The following is an 8,381-nucleotide window of genomic DNA, read 5'->3' as shown; positions in this document are numbered from 1 at the left end:
TTGCGACCAACGAAAACGGGCCAAAAACCTTCCAGAATGTGAGTCTGTTGGCTTAGGGTGTATCTGTGTGTGTCTGCCGCAACAAAGATCGCAAAATAAACATGATATAAGCTCGTTAATCAATGCTAAGTTGACAGTTTTAAGTGGTTTTAGGGAAATAACATCACCAACGGCAAATAACTTGAGACTCCTGTAGTGCCGCAGGCTCCATATGATTTACTGACCCCGTAGCTGTGCGGATGCGGTCCCAAAAAAATGCGCTATATTTTAATTGAGTGCAAGAATTTATTTGACATATGTACATACCTATATAGCAGATATTTGGCTGGTTAGTTCTGCAAAAATTGAGTATTTTTAAAGATTTCAGACCCACCCACCTGCATGACCTCTGCCTGCATATCTCTTTTCGGATGCGATGCCCTTTACTGACAACTGCCACCGCTTGACTTGTTTACTAGACATCCAGACGAAATTGTAATTTGATTTGAGAGCAACAATTTAACACGTTTCCTGCATGCCCTGCCCCCAGTCTGGAAACAGTTTAAAATGCGGCTACAAGTTCATTTAACGGCAGAGCAAATCATAAAAAAGGGTTCAAGCCTGTATGGCCATTCCAGCTCATTTGCTTTCGTTTCAGTTTTTTGTGTCTCCTCCAGGATGATGGGACGGGGAGGCAGGAGAACGACAAGTCCATAAATCTTTTTGCCACAGAACCAGGCACCAGGCCCCGAATGGAGCCGAAGATGAGGACCCTGCTGGAAGTGAGGCGTTTAAACTATTTATGCATGTTGGGTAATCCATTTGAAATGGGTCAACGACTACAACAACTATAACAACGCTACGGCAACGGCAACGGCAACATCGACAAGAACAAGAACAAGAACAACGAGCACATAAAACTCCTTAAACGTTTCCAATAACCCAACCCAACCCAGTTCGGAGTTGAAAACATATTGGCTTGTTACCTTAATGAAGTCATAAATTTTCGCTATCGCATTCGGGGCATCTCCTCAGAGAGTAGAGCCCCAGAGCCCCAGAGTCGCAGTCCCATTTGGAGTCCCAGTTCAAGCCCGAAGCTACAGGTTTCTAAGGAATTTCATTTCCATTTTAGGATAGAAGACCAACTGTTTTGGCACACATACGGCCCGTTCTGGCCAATGCTCGATAGTTAATCAGGCTTAGTTTGATATATGCTGACAGAGTCGCTCTCTGGTGTAGGCCGCCACTCAGGCCCAGGCTCAGGCTCAGGCTCAGGGTACGGCACGGCCCAAGAAAGGACACAGGGACACTGTCTCGCGATCATCGTCGTCTGTAGGGAGGACAACCCGCTGGGCACGTATTCCGCGTATTTGCGAGGCAGGCTATGGAAATGAAGTTATCACGCGACAAACAATGTCGAGACACCCTCTTCCGCCCCGTCCCTCCACACCTCTCCCCCGGACAGCTGCCGGTCCGGACCGGGCATCCGTGTGCTACCAATAACTTTATATGGTTGTCATTATTAGTCTGAAATTAAATGGCTCTGGCCACAGAGGACGACACAGAGGACTGCCCGACTTATTTATGTGCTACCTTAATGGAGCTTCATCTACTTGTATATGAGACGGCGATCTGTTCTACGCACTGACTCCATCCCATCCCATCCTCATCTCGCATCTCACATCTCCTGCCCCCATCCTGTTGTGTTGAGTTCTTATTTCGCATTACTTTGCAATGCCCATGAATCACTTTATTGGGAAGACGGTAGGATATGCTTCTAGGTGTTGGTATTTTGATTCGCCAGCTACGATCCCCACTGGAGAACGCATTGGGTACGAGGAATGGATCAGGAAGAATGAAGGGGCGATCGTTGGAAGAGTAATGCCCAGAGAAATGAAGTGAGTTTCAGTGGAAACTTGAGAATTGGTGAGATAGCTCCTGAATACTAGAATAAGTTTAAAAACATATTAGTTTAACACAATGTCCTTCTATCTACATAGGCTCACAAATTGGCTCTAAGCAGGTGGCCCTTTCGTTCTATAGAAAGTGTTTGCCAGTGGCTGATGCAATGCAAATCCGTCCGAATCCCGACCCGACCCGACAGATTCCCCCGAAAAGAAACAGTTGGAAACTCCGAGCGGGCCTCCATCAATTAAAATATCGACGTCTATCAGCATTATTATAAATCAAACGATAACATAAAACTGACACTAAAGGCGTTTCGCCCATTTTTCATGCAGGCCGGGCCGGACTGCGGCGACGACGAGATTAAGGCCTCGGATATGGCATCGGTATAGGCATCGGCATAGGCATCGGCATAGGCATCGGCATAGGCATCGGAGATGGTGGCCAAACCTAACTGGAGTCACATTTTTGGGGCATTTGTGCTTGGATCTGAACTTTGTTTCGTATTTATGCAAATTATTCGTTGCAGACGGGAAAAACTGGTCCGGTCCGCAAAGTGCTCTCCGTAATTGATCAATTTCCGCTGAACAGGCAGACCGGATCGATCCGATGCGGTTCGATTCGATTGGATCGTTGGGAGATCGCTGAGAGGCTGGCAGACCCGCAGCTTCCATCGGAACGGATAATGTGATCTTCCACTGATTTATGGAGTCAGTCGGGGGCTTGGCTAATGAAATGGCACTTTAGATAAAATATTTTGTGGCCGTTTTGTCTTTGGCCCAATGGTCAGCCACCCACCATGACCATCTAAGGGCCAACGAGTTATGACACCTGGGGAAGGTGGTCACCCACATATCGGCGCTAACATTGGACATTCCACTTGATTGCCTCTCTGGCTCTGGCTCTGGCTTTGGCTCTACCTCAACCTCTCCCTCTCGATGGTCCCCTCCTGCGGCAATCAGACGCACTCAGCAAAAGTGCCAATCAAGCCCAGGACACAGGACACAGGACACAACAAAGGGATGCGTTCGCCTGGCCATAATCCTGGGTGTGAACGTCAATGGAGGGACCCTGCGGATGGACACGATGGCTGTAGCCTGAAATCGAAACCTTGTCTCTGGGGTGTCAATAACATTGTCCGAGTGACTGCCTCTGGGCATGATTGTTGGTGTCGCTGTCGCTGTTGCTGTTGCTGCCTCCCATTGATGATGTGAATGCGTTTTCAGCTCCATTGAACTGGCAGATGCGGCACAGTGGAAGACCGGACACTGAAATGCTTTCACTTGGGCTCCAACCTGGAAAGCGTTGAGTGTGCTCCACTGTACGCATGAAATTCCAATTTAATTGCGTGAATTAAAGTTGTAAATCATTATGCTAAGTGCCCTTTAATGTCTGAAAATGCAGCTCATTTGCAAGTGCAAGTCCCAGGCAGCACCAGCAGCAGCAGCAACAGCAACAGGAACAGCATCAGCCAGAACATCAAGCTGGGCCCCGAGGCCATGCAATCATCTCTGATGGGAGCTCAGAAGGAGCCAATGGACACGGACGGCCGGGGCACAAATTGCTGCTGGGCTGCCTGTTGGCTGGTGGCTGGTGGCTTCCACTACCAGAGGGAGTACTTGCCGCGGAGGAGCTGCCCAGGATTGAACTACTTTCAATTATCAATTATTAAGTTAATATCTTCTTCAGGCCGCAATTTGATTGCATTGAGGTGTCACTAGCCACTTACTGCCTGCCGTCATCATGGAATAGAGTTAATGTTTTCATTTGTCTGGGCTGTGGACTGGATGGATGGTGGATGGATGAGCAGTCAGCCCCTCCAGCACGCTGTCTCTTTGATTTGTGTATGCAAATGTGGGAAACCATATTCGATTCGATTTCCATTCGAATTCCGTTTCGATTTCTGATCGTAATGAACGGCGCTCGTAAGCGATTCCGTTTAATTAAAGCGCCGCTTAACCGACATCGAATGGGGAAATCAATTTATAGTATGCCTGCAACCAAATTGTGCTGCCAAAAGCCCGTCATCAGCAGCACGGGGTGGGGCGAGGCCATCGTCAGCATCGCATACGAGTATCTGTAATTACGAACAGGGGACCGGGGCTGGGGCTGGGCAGGCATCTGATAAACACCTTAAATATGAGCCTGTTAATTACTGTAATTTGTTGCCAGCCCCTGGTCGAAATGAGCCACTAAATGAGACGACAATCGCCACTGACGCCCAGGAGGATTAGTTGACCCAGTTCCAGGGGCCGGAACCGGCGACAGCTGTTGTTGTCCGTTGTGGTGGCATGCCACATCAATTATTCAGGGCCAACAAACTTGCAACTAACCAGCCGAAAGTACAAACAACTGAAAACCGAAAAGACACACAGCAAAAGCATGAATTATTGACAGAAGTAACCACAAAAATACAAGTAAGCCCCGCGAAAGTTGAGCTCTTCTTGGAAGTCCCACACTTTGCTACTCGAAAGCGGTAGGACTCTATGCGAAAGGATACAAGTTGACTTGCTTCTGATCCTTTCTATTCTCCATTATTTGCAGCTCCATCTCTACGGCACAACCTGCTTGTGCAACTATTTGTTAGTGTCCAAAAGACGGCCATGGCTTTATCATTTGGCTGTCACGGAGATGGTCTTCGCCAAAGGGCATGTGAGCTTCGATGATAATTTATTTTGCCATCTGTGTGTGGGCGTCGCTGGCAGCCCGATGTGGCAACGTTGAAACATTGAAGTGCGTATAATTCATTTTGCGGCTGCTTGAGTGACCAACCGGGCTGAGGCACAATCGGTGCCTGACTGACGCTAACACAAAGTGGCTGTCGCTGCGGCTGACTGACAATGCCTGGTTCTGGGCCCGAGCCCCAGCCATAGCCACAGCCAAATCCAAGACGGAGACCTGGCCCAACTGCAGCTGTCAGTCAAAGGCTCTAAATGGGACGCCAAGTAGCTGCAATTTCCAATGGCATTTTGATAAATGGCGTTAAAATATTCCGCATGCACGTTGTCAGTTTGATTTTCAATTGTGCCACAAGCTGAAAGTGAAACTTTGGCTGCTCCCCTAATGGACCTTACGCATGCCTTTCTTAAACAAAATATTAAAATTCGCCCGATGGCTCATTAAACGCACAAACATTCGCAAACCGGTAGAGAAACAGAAACAGAAACAGGCTGGGAAAGCATTCGGTGCGGGCCCGAACCCGGCCAGCCAGCTATTTATGAGATAAAAGCACTTACGATTTCATTAGCCAACTGTGCAGCAAAACAAAATCACAGCAGAAAGATATATCGGTAAATTAATATCTGCCTGCCGTGAATTGACAGACGGTAGTAAAAACGAAACTGGTCCCCGCCGGCCGCTCAGGTTTCACTCGCCTTCTGAGGGGGAGGCCAACAAGGAGTTGTCCTGCAACTGTTTCGGAGGTTCCAAGCAGATCCCCTAAGGGGCTGGCTAGGACACCATCTACTCCACCCAAGATGCCTCGAAAATCTAGATGATCATTTCTTTGAGTGATGTCCAACAGGTTCTTCTCCTAGACAAATCCTCGCTCGTCTGCTGCAGCTTTGGCTGATTTTCCAATTAACTTGACTCGACATCAATGGGGACGCCTTTGGTGGCTGTGCAGCTGTGCCGCTGGCGCTGCCAACTGCTGCATTGATTTGTCAAATTGACAGCAATAAATCCATCATAACCAGTTACCACTGACAGTTAATCATAAGCACCGCTGACAGGTGGGTCCAGGCCCCCAGTCCTCCCGGCTTCGGCTTCGGCTTTGGCTTTGGCTTTGGCTTTGCGTAATGTATGCGAGCTGCCAATCAGTCGATTGTCTTGATGTATGCGCACATTGGCCAAGCTGCAATCGACTTTGGGCACGGCCCAGACCCCAGCCACGGATCGAGCCGTGCAAAAAGTTGCACCAAATTAATTAAGCCCCAAAGGCGGCCAGCCAGCCAGCCACCCACCCACTCAACCGCCCGACGGCGACGTGGGACGCCTCTAATGCCTAACCTTGTGCGCAACTGACACTTTGCTAAATGCCTACCCCCAGGCACGATACCGAATAGCCGCAGATATGCTAAGTAGGGGTATCGTTTGCGCCCCTTCCTTCGTGCCCCAGGGGCACTAAATTTATTTAAATGCATTAATTTTTATTTATAGCCTCGGTCCAAGCCATATTGCAATTGCATGGAGGTGATCTGCATGGAACCATGGGAAAATCGCTTTCAGTCCCAGCATAATGACAGTTATTTATCAATGGGCATTCGACTGTTGAGTGTTCGATGGTTGGTGGTTTCGAATTCGCGAATTGAGATCTCAGAATTGGGATTGGTTTGGGCGGCTTGTCCGTCCCTGTTATCCAGGGGGATGTAGCTCAGAGGTAGAGCGCTCGCTTTGCATGTGAGAGGCCCCGGGTTCAATCCCCGGCATCTCCAAGTATTCTTTTTTTTTTTGCGCCTGTCTTTTCTTTTTTCCAAACATTTTCTGCCAAAGATCTAGATCTTAATCCCAGTCTTTCATATTCAGTTAATTAGGCACACGCCGGTGACCGGGCCAATGAATATGGAAATCAAAATCTTCGTGTTGCCATTGACAAGTACAAATAAATGAAAATCGTTAAGTCCGACCGGTTATCTTTGGGCTAAACTAAGCGTTAAGCGTAAGACAAATTCAGTTACTTGCTGTGCCCGGAGGCCGGGGACTTGGACTTGGTACTGCGGAGCCGCATTCAAACTCCATGCGTAATTAGCCGCGGCATCGGCGATTTATCATCAAAATGTGGCGGCCATAAACAAATGCAGCTCACTCCGCGCTGGCGCCATTCGCCGTTCGGCATTCGGCATTCGCTTATTTCAAATTTCATTCGCCTTTGGTTTTTCATTAGGCATTAGAGAGATATTCCACAGACGGCAGCCGCAGCCGCAGCCGGCAGTCGCAGCAGGTGAAGATGTTTACCCAGTTACCGAGCATTCGGATTCAGATTTGAGGTTGCGCAAAGTGTCCGACAGAAATCAATAAAGTATCTCTTGGGGCTTGTGCAAGCCCCCGTCGCAGATGTCATTGGATCTGACAGCAGTGCATAATGATGTTATTCGATTGCGCCTGGACTTGGGGCTACTCTGAAGCTGGAGCGCTGTGTAGGAGGACCTGAGGATCTCCCGCCACAAATATGATAATTTCAACGCTGACTTCTATATCACGTGTTCTTGCCTGGTCGCGTTTCGTATGCCACATGCCACATGCCATTTCGCACCAGAACAGAGCTGGCCAGGCCGGGCCAGGCCCCGCCCTCGGCATGACCGAGCCCGTCCAAGCCGCCCCTTGGAGCCGAACGACGTGTGCATAAATCTTGCACGCATATTCAACTTGATGATGTTAAATGGCATGGCATGGCTGTACTACGGCAGTGCCGTATGCAGGCACCAGTTTCATCCTGTCCTTCTGTGTGTGTGTTTGTGTGTGTGGAATGTGCCACAGCCACACACTGCTGCAACAACATGGCGACATTCATAAACTAAAACCGAACTAAAGAGACTCCTCGAGGGGCAAGGGCAACGGCAACGGCAACGGCAACGGCCACCGCCTGTGGGTTTCGGGCTTCGGGCTGGACAAAACGTTGTGCCCAAAAAGCAAGACAGAGGCAGGCCGAACTTTTGATACACTTCCGTACAAAACCATACTGGGCAATCAATGGCCAACAGCCAAGAAACCCAACAAGCCAAAGTGCTTTGAGCAAGTGCATCGCCACGATTGGCTTTTCTCAGTCACCTTTAGGGGGTTTTTTTTTCAATTTTTTTATTATTATTTCTTGGCATGTTTTCTTTTTGCTTAACGGCGGCAGATTTGAAAAGAATTTCTGCTCGCAAATGAAATTGTTTCCTGTTAAAAGCTAAAAAAAAGGAGGAGAGAAAACCAACTATTCCGAAAGGGAGGAGAGGCCTCGGACATGGATGGATATGGCTGTGGATATGGCTGTGGATATGGATATGGACGGCACCTGTCGCAACGATTGATGAAATTAAAAGGTACGAGTATAAATAACAATCTTTTTAATGGTCTGGGATTTGGAACTTAATTTTTTAATTAAACAAGCCACAGAGGACAGCCACAGCGACAGCCACAGCGACAGGGGGGAGCAGGGGGCAGGGAATGGTGTCCGAGACATTTATGCAAAGCAGAAGCCACTTGGCCACTTGGCTGCTTGTGTGGTCTGTCTACGGTCTGCTGCCACCGCCAAGGAGGAGCACCATAATAACTGTGTTTGCCTTCTGGCCCGGCCAACACTTTTACTGCCGCCACAAGGAGGTCCGGGCGAGTAGGGCGAGGGCCTAGACCAGGTCCCGCACGATAACATGTTAATCCCCGGCCCCCTCGGCTACAGGTCCGGCAACGATGTCAAATGTCAGCACATGTGATTTGTCACTGGCCGGGGAGGAAGGGCCAGGCCTGGAGGAGCAACGAGGACTGCGTCGGTGGTCGGCGGTGGCCTGGACAAACAT

General features: G+C 49.0%; 1 non-coding gene across 1 annotated transcript; it reads left to right on the top strand.

The window, feature by feature from the left end:
- The first annotated feature begins 6,245 nt into the window (after positions 1-6,245).
- Positions 6,246-6,317, top strand: Trnaa-ugc. Its single transcript has one exon. It is a non-coding gene; the product is annotated as a tRNA-Ala (tRNA).
- The last annotated feature ends 2,064 nt before the right edge of the window (positions 6,318-8,381 follow it).

Source organism: Drosophila persimilis, unplaced genomic scaffold (genome assembly GCF_003286085.1).
Source record: "Drosophila persimilis strain 14011-0111.01,24,50 unplaced genomic scaffold, DperRS2 tig00000002-arrow-pilon, whole genome shotgun sequence".
Taxonomy (NCBI): domain Eukaryota; kingdom Metazoa; phylum Arthropoda; class Insecta; order Diptera; family Drosophilidae; genus Drosophila; species Drosophila persimilis.
Note: the sequence above shows the minus strand (reverse complement) of the source record. Positions and strands in the feature narration are given on the sequence as shown.